The 14,998-nt window shown below is 39.6% G+C and overlaps 1 protein-coding gene across 2 annotated transcripts in view; it reads right to left on the bottom strand.

Annotated features, from left to right (window-relative positions):
• Window positions 1–14,998, bottom strand: part of USP53 (ubiquitin specific peptidase 53) — a 75,519-nt gene extending 60,521 nt beyond the window's left edge. For both annotated transcript variants that reach the window (XM_057547268.1, XM_057547267.1), the window contains exon 1: window positions 14,736–14,998. The gene's annotated coding sequence lies outside the window, so the exon portion shown is untranslated. The remainder of the gene's footprint in view (window positions 1–14,735) is intronic.

The raw sequence follows: 14,998 nt of genomic DNA, 5'->3' as shown, positions 1-14,998 counted from the left end.
CTATTGTAAAGAATGCTGCAATAAACATAGGGGTGCATACATCTTTTCAAAATAGTGTTTTTGTTTTTTTCAGGAGTGGAATTGCTGGATCATATGGCAGTTCTTTTTTCCTTTTTCTTTTTTTTTTTGGCAGCTCTATTTTTAATTTCTTGAGGAATCTCCATATTACTTTCCACAGTGGCTGACCAATTTACATCCTTACCAATAGTGCATGAGGGTTCCCTTCTCTCCACACCCTCACCAACACTTGTTATCTGTTGTCTTTTTTATTGACAGCTATTCTGACAGGTGTGAGGTGATATCTAATTGTGCTTCTGATTTGCATTTCTCTGATGATTAGTGATGTTAAGCATCTTTTCATGTGCCTGTTGGCAATCTGTCTGTCTTCTCTGAAAAAATGTCTATCCAGATCCTCTGCTCATTTTTTAATCAGGTTGTTTTTTGGATGTTGTGTTGTATGAGCTCTTTGTATACTTTGGATATTAACCCTTTATCAGATATATCATTTGCAAATATCTTCTCCCATTCAGGAGGTAGCCTTTTCCTTTTGTTGATAGTTTCCTTCACTGTACAAAAGCTTTTTAGTTTGATGTAGTCCCATTTGTTTATTTTTACTTTTGTTTGCCTTACCTGTGGAGACATATCCCCAAAAATATTATTAAGACTGATGTCAAAGAGAGTATTGCCTATGTATCCCTCCAGAATTTATGGTTTCAGGTCTTATATTTAAATCTTTAATCCACTTTGCATTTATACTTGTGCATGGTGTGACAGATTAATCCAGTTTGATTCTTTTGCATGTAGCTGTCCAGTTTTCCCAGGACCATTTATTGAAGATGTTGTCTTTTCCCCTGTATATTCTTGCTTCCTTTGTGGTAGATCAATTGCCCATATGAGTGTGGGTTCACTTATGGGCTATTTTGTTCCACTGATCTATGTGTCTGTTTTTCCGCCAGTATCATACTGTTTTGATGACTGTAGCTGTGCAGTATAGTTTGAGGTAAGGGAACGTGATACGTCGAGCTTTGTTCTTCTTTCTCAAGAATGTTTCAGCTATTCAAGGTCTTTGTGCTTCTATACAAATTTTAGAACTATTTGTTCTAGTTCTGTGAAAAATGCCATTGGTATTTTGATAGGGATTGCACTGAATATGTAGACTGCCTTGGATAGTAGGATCATTTTAAAAATATTAATTATTCCAATCCATGAACACATCCATCTGTTTCTATTGTCTTCAATTTATTTCATCAGTGACTTACAATTTTCCAAGTACAGGTCTTTTACCTCCATAGTTAGATCTATTCCTAGGTATTTTATTCTTTTGGATGCAATTGTAAATGGGACTGTTTTCTTAATTTCTCTTTCTGATAGTTCATTGTTAATGTATAGAAATGCAACAAATTTCTCCATATTAATTTTGTATCCTGAAACTTTAATGAATTCTTTGATGTGCTCTAGTAGTTTTTGGTGCCATCTTGAGGATTTTCTATGTATAGTATCATTTCATCTGCAAACAGTGACAGTTTTACTTCTTCCTTTCCAATGTGCATTCCTTTTATTTTTTTTCTCATCTGATTGCTGTGGCTAGGACTTCCAATACTTTGTTGAATCAAAGTGGCGGGAGTAGGCATCCTTATCTTGTTCCTGATCTTAGAGGAAATGCTTTCAGCTTTTCACTGTTATGTGAAATGTTTGCTGTGGACTTCTCATACATAGCATTTATTATGTTGAGGTAGGTTCCTCTATACCCAAATTGTTGAGAAATTTTATAATGAATGGATATTGAATTTTGTCAAAAGCTTTACCTGCATCCACTGAGACGAACATATGATTTTTATTGTTCAATTTGCTAACGGGGAAATCACACTGATTTGCAGATATTGAACCATCCTTGCATCCCTGGGATAAATTGACAATGACATATGACCTTTTTAATGTATTGTTGAAATCAATTTCCTTATATTTTGTTAAGGATTTTTGTGTCTATGTTCATCAGTGATATTGGTCAGTAATCTTTTTTTTGTGATATCTTTGCCTGGTTTTGTTATCAGGGTGATCCTGGCCTCGTAAAATGAGTTTGGAAGTGTTCCCCTCTCTTCAATATTTTGAATAGTTTGAAAAGAATAGGTGTTAACTCTTCTTTAAGTGTTTGGTAGAATTCAGCTGTGAGGCCATTTGGTCCCAGACTTCCATTTTTTGGGAGTTGTTTAATTACTGATCCAATTTCTTTACCAGTAATTGGTCTGCTAATATTTTCTATTTTTTCCTGGTTCAGTCTTGGAAGGGTGTACATTTGTAGAAATTTGTCCATTTCTTTTAGGCTGCCCATTTTATTGGTGTATAATTGTTCATAGTAATCTCTTAGGATCCTTTTTATTTCTGTGGTATCGATCGTAACTTCTCCTTTTTCATTTCTGATTTTATTGATTTGGGTCCTCTCCTCTTTTTTCTTGATGATTCTGGCTATTAGTTTATTAGTTTTGTTTATCCTTTCAAAGTACCAGCTCTTAATTTTATTAATCTTTTCTAGTGCTTTTTTTTTAGTCTCTATTTCACTTATTTCTGCTCTGACCTTTATGACTTGTTTCCTTCTACTAACTTTGGGTTTTGTTTGTTCTTCTTTCTTTAGTTCCTTGAGGTGTAGGGTTAGGTTGTTTGAGATTTTTCTTCTTCCCTGAGGTAAGCTTGTATCACAATAAACCCTTCTGAGAACTGTTTTTCCTGTGTCCCACAGGTTTTGGATTGTTGTGTTTTCATTTTCATTTGTGTCTAGGTATTTTTAAATTTCCTCTTTGATTTCTTTAGTGATCCATTGGTTGTTTAGCCTCCACATGTTTGTGGGTTTTTTTGTAGTTTTTTTCTTGTAGTTGATTTCTAGTCTCAAAGAGTTGTGGTCAGAAAAGATGGTTGATATGATTTCAATTTTCTTAAATCCACCACAGCTTGTTTTATGGCCTAGCATGTGATCTATCCCAGAGAATGTTCCGTGTGCTCTTGAAATAGCTCTAACAACCAGAAGGGAGTGTGCTGTTGTGGTGGGCTGACTACTGTGGGCAGTCTAGTAGGCATGGCTGGCTGCCATTCTGGTTGACTGCCAGGCACTGTTTTGCGTGGAGACTGCCAGCTGCTGGTGGGTGGGGCCAGTTCACAAGGCTGCTGGCTGTGGGGCCCGGGGTAGAGGCGGTCCTGGAACTACTGCTACCCCACTGGTGGGTGGAACCAGGTTTTGGAGTAGGTGGCTGCAGGAGTGGGGGTCTTCATTCTAGAGTCAGCCTGCTGGTGGATGGGGCTAATTCCTGACACAGCTGTCTGCAGGGTCCATGGTGTCCCAAAGCTGTTGCTAGCCCACTGGTGAGTGGAGCTGGATCCTGGGGCAGCTGGCTGAGGGGTCCAACATGTCTCCAATCTGGTGGCGAGCTGCTGGTGGATGGGGCCAGGCCTAGGAGATCCCAGGCTAGTGCAAGCTCACTGGAGGACAGAGCTGGGTTCCCAGTTCTCTGGCTGCAGGGCCCTAGGGGATCTTGGAACTGGTGTGGGCATGCTGGTGAGCAGAGCCCATTCTGACACAGCTGGCTGTGGGGTCTGGTGTATCCCAAAGCTAATGTTAGCCTACCGGTGGGTGGGGCCAGATCCCAAGGTGGCTGGCTGAGGGGCTGTGTTGGTCTTGGGGCTGGTGTCTGTCCACAGATGGGTGGGGCCAGGGCCCAGGGGTTCCCAGGCCTGGTTCCTGCCCAGTGACTAGCAGGTAAGGGCAGATCCTGGAGCTAGTGCTGCCCCACTGGTGAGTGGAGCCAGGTCCTGGGGCCTGGCTGCAGGTTCCTGGAGCTGGTGCTTTGGCCTGCTGGTGGGTGAGACTGAGGCCCAGGGGATCCCAGGGTTAGTGCTGGCCCACTCTTGGGTGGAGTTCTAAGGTCCCTGGCTGTGGGGTCCTGGTGCTAGTGCCAGCACACCAGTGTGTGGAGCTGGGTCCTACAGTGGCTGTGGGCTCATAAGATCTTACAGCAGCAGTCCTGCTGGTGGGTAGGGCTGAGCCTCAGGCCAGCTAGTTTCTTGGCCTGAGGCATCCTAGTATTTGTGCTGACAGGCCAGTGGGCCTGGCCGGGTCCCAGCACTAATAAGCTAGAGAGAAGAGTCCCAAATGATGCTTGCCAGCACCAATGTCCATGTGGTAGAATGAGCTCCCAAAAATGGTGCCACCACTGTCTATGGCCAGGATGAGCCCCAGCTGCCTTCCGTCTCTCCAGGAACACCTCCAAGATCAGCAACTCAGACTGATCCAGGGTCCTTTTTAAATTACTGCTTACCCTGGGTCCTAGAGCATGTAAGATTTTGTATGTACCCTTTAGGAAGGGAGGCTCTATTTTCCACAGCCCTCTGGCTCTCTAGAAAGTAAGCACCACTGGCCTTCAAAGTCAAATGTTCTGGGGTCTCATCTTCCCAGTGCAGGACTCCCAGGCTGTGGAGCTCGATGTGGGGTATGGACCACTCACTCCTTGGGGAGAACCTCTGCAGTTGTAGTTATCCTCCCATTTGTGGGTGTCTAACCTGGGGGTTATGGGTCTTTACTATACTGCATCTCTGCCCTCTTACCTGTCTCGTGTATATCTTTAGTTGTAGAACGTATTTTCTGCTAGTCTTCTGGTTTTACTCACTAATAGTTTCTCTGTAAATATTTGTAATTTTGGTGTATTCATGGGAAGAGGCGAGCTCAAGGTCTTCTTACTCTGCAACCCTTGGCCACCCCACCAGTATCATACTGTTTTAGATTTTTTTTTTTTTTTTTTTTTAATGAGGATCTTGAATCAGATGCGTATGTTTGATTGATTGATTGATTGATTTTGGCTGTGTTGGGTCTTCGTTTCTGTGCGAGGGCTTTCTCCAGTTGTGGCAAGTGGGGGCCACTCTTCATCGCGATGCGCGGGCCTCTCACCGTCGCGGCCTCTCTCGTTGCGGAGCACAGGCTCCAGACGCGCAGGCTCAGCAGTTGTGGCTCACGGGCCCAGCCGCTCCGCGGCATGTGGGATCTTCCCAGGCCAGGGCTCGAACCCGTGTCCCCTGCATTGGCAGGCAGATTCTTAACCACTGTGCCACCAGGGAAGCCCCAATCATACTGTTTTGATTACTATAGCTTTGTACTACAGTTTGAAATCAGGAAGTGTGATGCCTCTAGTTTTGTTTTTCTTTCTTAGGATAGCTTTGGGTCTTTTGTGGTTCCCTACAAATTTTAGAAGTGGTTTTTCTCTTTCTGTGAAAAATATCATGGGAATTTTATAGGAAATGCACTGTATTTATAGATGGCTTTTGGTAGTATAGACATTTTAACAATATTAATTCTGCCAATCCATGAACGTGGGGTATCTCCATTTCTTTGTTTGGCTTCAATTTCTTTCATCAACATCTTATAGTTTTTAGTGTACAGATCTTTTACTTCCTTGGTTAAATTTATTCTTAAGTATTTTATTGTCTTTAATGCTATTATAAATGGGACTGTTTTAGTTCTTTCTTTTTCGGACAATTCATTGTTAGTGCATAGAAATGTAACAAATTTCTGTATGTTGATTTTGTATCCTGCAACTTTACTGAATTTATTTTTTAGTTCCAAAAGATTTTTGGTGGCTTTTAGAATTTCCTATATACAATATCGTGCCATCTGTAAACAGAGAAACTCTACTTCTTTCTCTCTGATGTAGATGCCTTTTATTGCTTTTTCTCGCCTAACTGCCCTGTCTATAACTTCCAGTATTATGTGGAATAGGAGTGGTGAGAGTGGGCACCCTCATCTTCCTGATCTTAGAGGAAAAGCTTTGGAGTTGAGTCTGATGTTAGCTGTGGGCTTAAAAATATGGCTTTTATTATGTTGAAGTATGTTCCCTCTACGCCCGCTTTGTTGAGAACTTTTATATTGAAAGTAAGTTGAACTTTGCTAAATGCTGTTTCTGCATCTATTGAGATACTCACATGATTTTTAACTTTCCTTCTATTAATGTGGTATATCACACTTATTGTGCAAATGTTGAGCCACCCTTGCATCCCAGGGATCAATTCCACTTGATCATGGTGATGGATCCTTTTAATGTGCTATTGAATTTGGTTTGCTAATGTTTTATTGAGAATTTCTGCATCTATATTCATCAGCAATATTGGCCTATTGTTTTCTTCTCTTATAGCGTCCTTATTTACCTTTGGAATCAGTGTAAAGCTGGCCTTGTATATGAGTTTGGAAGTATTCTCTCCTCTTCAATTAATTGGAAAAGTCTGAGAAGGATTGACAATTTTATCTTACGCAAGTATTTCAAACTTATGATTTAAAATTTTGAATTTGAACTTGAAAATGTGCCAGGAGTTTGAAAGGGGGAGGGGGGGAAAGGAGAGAAAGAAAATCACTGCTGCTTTCTTATGAATCAGTGCTTTACCAGTAATAAGTTAACCCCAAAAAGCAAGATTCCAGGGCTTCTTTCCTTCGTTACTCTAGATACTAACTCCATTTTCTTCCCCCAAATTTTAAGCCCAGTACCTTAAATAATTAGGAAATCTACAGCACACAAAAGTCTTTAGTTGGGGTAAATTTCTTTCCCTATTTTTAAAACGGAGAAGACTAGGCTACATAGAATTTATTCAAATTCTAACAAACAGTGATTTGATTAGGCTACTAGAACAGTCTAGGTAAATGGTAATAATAGCTTAAATTGGACTCATTTTATGGTTAAATTGTGTGTCCCCCCCCCCAACACCAAGAGAAAAAAAAAAAGATATTTTGAAGACCTAACCTCTAGAACCTCTGGACATGACCTCATTTGGAAACAGGGTTTTTGCAGATGTAATTAGATTATGAAGAGGTCATTAGGATGAGGCCTAATCCAAAAGACTAGCAGAAGTCATTAGAAGAAGACACACACACACACACACACACACACACACAGAGAGAATACCATGTGAAGATGACAGGCAGAGGTTAGAATGATACAGCTACAAGTCAAGGAAAACCAAGAATTGATAGCCACCACTGGAAGCTAGAAAACAGCAAGGAAGGATTCTATGCAGAGCCCTGAGAAGGAACCAATCCTGCCAACACCTTGATTTTGCACTTCCAGCCTCCAGAACTGTGAGAGAATAAATTTCTATTGTTTTAAGCTATCTGGTTTGTGGTACTTTGTGACAGCAACCCTAGGAAACTAACACAATAGCTGATAAAGCCATGAGACTCCTTTATCTGTTCTTTTAAGTATATTGGGTTTTGATTATAAAATAGTATTTGTTTTTTATATAGATATCTAAAATACATATAAATACTGCATAAAGGAAATTAGAAATAACTACAGTCTAGGTATAGTAGGATAGAATAGCAGTAGTATAGTCGTACAGAATCACTGTTAATAAAGCAATTGAAGTTATTCTTAATAGTACCCTGGCCCAGCCATCAAACTGTAAAGTGAAATTTCATTTTAATATCTTTTCACAAATAAGCAATACAGCTACTCAAGGACACACTTAAGACTTTTCACTGATATATTACAACTATTCATCTTACTAGTAAAAGTATTTAAGGCTTTATTTTAGATAACTAGATTGCAAGCTATCTATAGGTATACAGATACATACACCTATATATAAATATGTAGCAAGTTAAAGCAATAAAAAAAACTCATTCGTTATAGAGCTATCTCATTTTTATAAAGTTGAAGGATTACAGTAAGAAAGATAATTGAAGAATAGATGTCCTTTGATAGAGAAAACCACTGTCACTCTACAAATAGAGGAACTGGAGAAGACTATACTAGAAAATTTATAAAACAAACACAGAAAATAAAACTAAAGCAATAAGGACAATCTATACCACCACCACCAAAAACAGCAAATTTTAAGTAATTTTCAATGTTTTGTACTTTTTTTGCTCAGTTTCTTTGCATACAATAAAGAACTGTGCTTTATTTCTTCTGGCTTTTACTAATCACAAGTTTTCACTGGTAACTAATTAGAGAAAAACAAGAGTGCATGTGTATCCAGGACACAGAGTATGAACATTAAAGGCAATGGCTTACGGCAATCTGCTTTAAGACATCATCTTCAGAAGAAAAGCATGCCAAAGCAGGCATAACCTAACATTCCTTTGCCTTGACAAAGTCCCAAACTGAACTCTTGTTTTACCTACATCTTCTTCCCCATCTTAGCTGATGGTAACTTCATCATCCCAGTTGCTCAGAAGAAATATCTTGGTATCATCTTTGACTCCTCTTTCTTGCATATCTCAGTCAGAATGTGACCAATTCTCACCACCTCCACTTCTACTATTCTGGTCTTAGCCATCATCAGCTCTTCCCAGGATTGCCAGAACAGACTCCTAACTATCTCCTAGCTTCTACCCTTACCCCTTACAGTCTATCCCCAAGATTAGACCAAGAAATCCTTCTAAAATTAAATCATAAAGTCATCCCTCTGCTCAAAACCTTGTAATGGGTCCTTATTAATTCAGATTAAAAACCAAAAAGTCTCTATAATGGCCTGCAAAGCCCATACAACCTGCTAAGAGTAAAAAACACTTTATTCTATACTCTCACACCACTTCTGAGCCCAGATGTGTGGGTTTTTACACAACAAGCAATTCTCTAATGCTCAGCAGAAATTATAATTTAACTCAATTTGACATTACCGGAGTTAGGGTAAGATTCCACAAGTCAAGGGCTCAGTCCCACCAGACTGACCCCCCCACTTCAGACACCAACCACAAGTCCCAAGTTGTCATCTGTACTTCTGATCAATAACCAATAAGTTAGGGGTTCCCACCGACCTCTTCCATGGATTCAATTCACTTGCTAGCACGGCTCTGGAAAATAGCTTACTTGAGTAGATTTCAAGTTTATTTTAAAAGGATACAACTCAGGGACAGCCAGATGGAAGACCTGCATAGGGCAAAGTATGTGGGAAGGGGAGCTTCCATGCCCTCTCAACAAACGCCACCCTCCCAGCACCTCCACAACTTCCCCAACCCAAAAGCTCTCTGAACCCCTTAAGTTAGGACTTTTTATGGAGGCTTCATTACGTAGGCATGCTTGATTAAATATCTGGCCATTAGTGAGTAGCTCAATCTCCACCTCTCGCCTCCCTGAAGGGGTGGGGGGGGGGCGGGGGGAGGCGGGGGGCTGAAAGTTCCAATCCTCTAATCACATGGTTGGTTTCCTGGCAATAAGTTCCCACCCTGAGGCTAACCTCCAGCCACCAGTCATCTCATTAGCACACAGAAAACTTTTATCACTTTGTAGATTCCAAGAGTTTTAGGAGTTGTGTGCCAGGAAACAGCCAGATACCAAATATATATTTCTTATTATGTAACACCCGCCCATCTTCTCACCTCTAACTTCAACTCTAACTACTTTCCCTTTACATTCTCCCTTTCAGCTTCATGGGCCACCATGAAAACTCCTGCTCTAAAGCCTTTACACTATCTATTCCTCTGCCTGGAATACACTTCCCCTTGATACCCACAGGGCTTCTCCTTGGCTCACTGCATGATTGCTGTGCTCAAAAATCACCTTCTATATGAGGCCTGTACTTATTTAAAATTGCAACCCACTCCACGTTCCCAATTCCCCTTTCCCTGATCTATTTTTTCTTTTCTCCTTGGCATTCTTCACCAACTAATATAGTATACGATTGATTCATTATTTTTATTATTGTTTATTATTGTTTCTCCTCCCAATCCTCTTAGAATATAAAGTGAATTCCAAGCATCTAGAACAATGCATAGTACATGGTAGGTAGTTATTAAATACTTATTGAATGAAGCTCAGGAAATAAAGTGAAACCTCAATCAACAAACCCTCTGAAATCAACAAAGATGACCTAGGCACTAAGGGTACAGGACAATTTCCCATCACCTTGCAGCTAGGTTAGTGTCAGTACTATACTGACAAGGAGGTAAGATTATCTCAGGCCTATACAGCAGTACCTTATAGGAGGAAAAATCTTCCAGGGTTCAAACAGCCTGCTCACCTAAAAACAGGGAGGGCCGTCATTAAAGGGGCAGGAGCTTATTGTGCAGGCTGAGAAGTTTAGAAGAAGCCAAAGCACAAAGTACCTGGTAAACAAAGAATGCCCTGATGTGTTCTTGACAAGGATGGAATCCATGTTTTGATACGGACCTCATGATTCCCAATTATTCTACCTCTGTAAAGCTTCCGCCAACAAAGCACATTACTCAACTACTCAATCATTAAAAGCAGATGAGGTCCATAATCTGTAATCATAATCTATATAAAAAAGTACATAGAATTATTATAAGAATCGTCAACCATGTATAAAATACCTAATAAATGCCCAAAACATAGCAGGCACTCGGTAAAGGCAAGCTAATTATAATGACAGCAAAAATACAATCTTCGATATAAAATGATTTTTTAACAATATAAATACACATTTGAAGAAAAAGTAAAAGCTGTATTATGATATTTTATACCTCATTTTATTATTTCTCCATTTCCTTAAACTGACATATCAATCTTGACTAAAGCCTTAATCCAGATTAGTGGCATCAGATAAACTGTACAATAAAGTATTAATTTCTAAATTTTAAAATCTATTAATAAGTCATTCTTAGTAGAAAAAAAGCAGTTTCATTTATAGAGCTATCCTACTTTAAGAAAACTTAAAATATGAAAAATTTGGGGCTTCCCTGGTGGCGCAGCGGTTGAGAATCTGCCTGCCAATGCAGGGCACACGGGTTCGAGCCCTGGTCTGGGAGGATCCCACATGCCGCGGAGCGACTAGGCCCACAGCGACTGAGCCACAACTACTGAGCCTGCACGTCTGGAGCCTGTGCTCCGCAACAAGAGAGGCTGCGATAGTGAGAGGCCCGCGCACCGTGATGAAGAGTGGCCCCCGCTCGCCACAACTAGAGAAAGCCCTCGCACAGAAACGAAGACCCAACACAGCCAAAAATAAATAAATAAATAAGTAAAGTAAAAAAAAAAAAAATATGAAAAATTCTAATTTACAAAAAAATGTTTGGGAATGCTTCACTTTACAAGTGGATTCACCATAGTATTATTTTAAACATTCATTTACAAGCTGTTTGGGCTAGAGAAAGAGAAATGAGTTACAATATTAGAAGGCAATGCATCAGAAAGAAAGGGAAAGCAACTCTGAAATAACAATGTAAGCAACAGAGAAGACTTAATTTAGAAAAATTCAACCTACGTACAATTTTTCAGAAAAATTCAAAACTTCCTTAATGACGATTTTAATTCATAAATAACAGGACAATCCATCCAGCCATAAACAATAACTAGCGCACCCAAAATGCACCTTGACATTGCTCACATCATGTCTCTGGGTCGTAAGAATGCTCCCCGCACCTGCATTACCAACCCTTGTGCTGTCCATCCAGTATCCTCCTTACACTTAAGATGCAATACACATATCATCTTCATTCCCTTAGTTTTTCCCTCTTCCCTCTATAGCGACACAATATAAATCTTTAACAATGAGATGTAAAAAATACAGTGGTAACCAAAAATGAAGATAATTCACAGGTGTGGTATGGATAACTGGGAAGCTGGAAGAGAAGGGAAGCAGCACCTTGCAAAAGCAAGGGTGTAAGAAAAAGACTATTTTATCTTTGGAAACTCAATGCAGTTGGGGGAGGATTGGGAATAGCCAGAGACAAGGCTTAGGAAAGGTAGAACTCTTATTTCTGACTACTTCAACATTATCTTATTAATTTTCCAATCTCTAGTGCCTAGCATACAACAATAGGTGAATAAATATTTACTGAATAAATTTGCTAGCTTGGAAAAGCACAAAAAGTAAGTAAAAAAAAAACCTTCCAAATTCCAAAGGAAAAGTATTTCTTCAAACTGCTTTTTGCAGGTCAATATTTGTAAAAATAGAAGACTAATGTAATTATTTCCAAGTTAATTCAAAAATACCACAACAGGTAACTGACTTTATTCATTAAAACAGCTAAGATATTGAAATATGATTTATGTTGTATAACATTTTATTTTCTGATGAATTACAAATATATGAAGCAACTTTTCTGAAGTGACTCATCTAAAACAAAATTTCTTCAACTATATGCAATGGTTTGTGGCACTCTGGGGTATGTCATGGACACCTCTGATGGCCTAATGAAGCCTATGGACGCCTTAGAATAATGTTTGTAAAGCACAAAATAAAATTCATGGGACTAAAATTAAAAAGGAAGAAAAAAAAAAGAATGTATATGATTCCAAAGAAAAACAATTACATTAAAATTCAGTCCTAACCACAGACCACAGTTCTAATCATGTACCCTTAGTTTATAAAAGAACTGCTGATAGAGGATATGGATTAACTTGGAAAAGCAAAGAACAAATACTTCAGCCTAAATATTCTATATATGTAGTATTCCTATTATTTAAAGAAAATAACTAGCCAAGATTAGGATATTAAATAGTTATTTAAAGTTTAAATAACCTCTGACGATTTTATCTGTGGTAGAACATTTCTTGTTCCTATTGTGTGCATATACTGTAATGCAAAATTTTCTAAAATCGTTACATCTGTACAAAATTAATAATACACTAATGTTACATATGTATCATCACTAATTAGTAGCTATCTCTCCAAATATGACATAAATTAGCACACTTCCTCCTTTAATCCAAGAGCTCATGAGCAAGAGTAGGCTATACTGACAATCTTTTGAGCCCAAACATATCTAGCACACCCTGTGTTCAAAATACTTCCAGGTGAAATATCTAAGTTACCTTACTGTAGGGACTATAATTAAGAAAAACCTTAGAGTTAAAGCTGTCAAATACCAAGATCTGCTAAATATTTTAGTAACTAAACATCCCTGTAGGATAGCTCAATCTACCACTTTATAGATTTCAAACATATTTTTGCAAAATTGTAGGGTAAAAAATGTCCTTTCTAGCATGATAGGTGAGTTCCAAACAGTTCCAGCAGGGAAAATAACTGTGATTTTGACTTTTGAATGTGCACACTACCTTAAAACAGAATTTTCATCTTTAAACTCTGTCTTGCTAAAACAAGCTCCTAAACCATGATCCCAAAATTGTATTTGATACTACACAGTTTAAAATAAACATTTGACACTAAATAATAGAAAAGATCTGGAACCACAGAACATACTAAAACTATAAGTTTTGTGATTTTTTTCTTTTTTTTTAAGAAAAAGAAAACTAGGTGAAAAATGGTGCCCTTCCACCATTAAAATTGCTTTCTTTGTAAAAACTATTTTTTCGTATCTTCTAAAGAAAATAATATTAATGAATGACTACTGGTGTCAAGTTCCATGAACTATATGCAATCTACATACATTTATAAAAAGGTTTTTTTAGTTAATAGGGAAACGGAAAGATCTGTTCTTGGTTGCTTATTTTTCACACTCTAGTAAAAAATACACTAACTACCAGTGAGTTGAGTTGAATAAATCACCATCATGATTTATCACCAGTAATCATGAACCTAAACAAATTGTCCAAAGAGCTCGTTTTAAAAACGTCTAAAATGTAAAATAAAAACAAAAAAACCTTGTTTTTTCAGAACATAATTAACTCCTACCTACAGTGAGTTTGTCTATTTGGAATTATGACAATGGTAGATAAATCATATATTCTGATTTTGCAAAATAAGTTTCGTTTGTTTTAGTTTCTCTTTACAAGATTAAGGATTTATACCTAGATCATCATCATGGAACTGAAAAGACATAGAAAATTAAACTAACAAGAAGTACTAACTTAGCCAAAAGTTCATTTCAATCAGAATTTTGTTAGTAATTTCTCCTCCTTTTAAATATTGAGAATTAGCAACGCTTTTCTTTAAAGAACAGAACTAAAAGTGAATCAGACCTTAATCACAAAGACCCTGCTAAATTTAAACATCCCTCAGAAACAGCCTTGAAAACTCCTTGCAAAAAAATACATATTTTTTTCCAGATGAGAAAACATTTGGCAAACTCTTCTATCTAACAAATAAAGCCTTGCAGTACACTTTGCAAGCATTAATCAGGCTTCGCATTGATAAAGAAAACCTTGTAGCAGGATAACAAAACCTCAGAGCACGCTCAGATTGCAGGCTTTAGAAACCCTTCGTATTACACCTGTGCAAGTACTTCCTGTTCTCCAACGATGTTTAAAAGTAGTTTGGTTAACGTCCCATAAGTCGCCATTTAGAAGCTAAACATTAACTTTCTAAATTACTACTACCACCCAGAAACCACCAGCCCAAAGATTCTCACGAATCATCTCTTCTCCAAAGAGGGAAACATAACTACCTGGACCCCTTTCAAAAGCTGCTGCTCGGGAGAGGCAGTGGCTTGAAAAGTGAGGGGCAGGCGCCAGGTAAGCGTAATATTCATAATCCCAATGCACTAAGTGACCCAGCAGGATCCCAGGTTCTGCCCCTGGCCAGCCCTCAAACACAGCAGCAACTAACAACCACGACCCAGTAAGTACAGCACCTCCTCCCTCCGCGCGCGCCCCCAGCCTGGCCAAAGGCATCTCCGCCAGATCCCGGACGCGGCGGGAAGGAGGCGGGGAAGCTGCGTGACCTCGGGCGCTAGAACCCGGGCAAAGAACCCTGAGTCTGCCCCGAGGAGGGTGGGGCGGGGGAGGAGGTCGCGGGGCTGCGAGGGGAGAGACGAGGCCTGGGACTGGAATGAGGGTCTCCGAGTCAGGCCCATGGGGGTAGCAGGTCGTTGGACCTCCATCCAGGGACTAGTTTTGGAGACTTACCTTGAGCTCTGCCCTTTTAGTGAGGGGAGCGTGTGGCTCAGGTAGAGAAATACGGGCCTTCTACCTCCCGCTGGCCCAGCTCCGCCTCAAGCTGACAACAGGCTGACACACCAACAGCTGCCACCGTAACCGGGGCTCACCAAGAACTAGAGCAGAGGCAACCGGTCTCCGCCGCCCAAAGCGCGATCCTGCGCACGGAGCATGCGCACACGCCTCAACACCGCCAGTCAGGGCAGCGACACCTGCGATCAACAGGTCCTGGG

This window comes from Balaenoptera acutorostrata, chromosome 5, assembly GCF_949987535.1.
Source record: "Balaenoptera acutorostrata chromosome 5, mBalAcu1.1, whole genome shotgun sequence".
NCBI classification, from domain to species: Eukaryota; Metazoa; Chordata; class Mammalia; order Artiodactyla; family Balaenopteridae; genus Balaenoptera; species Balaenoptera acutorostrata.
This window is presented reverse-complemented; position numbering and strand designations above follow the sequence as displayed.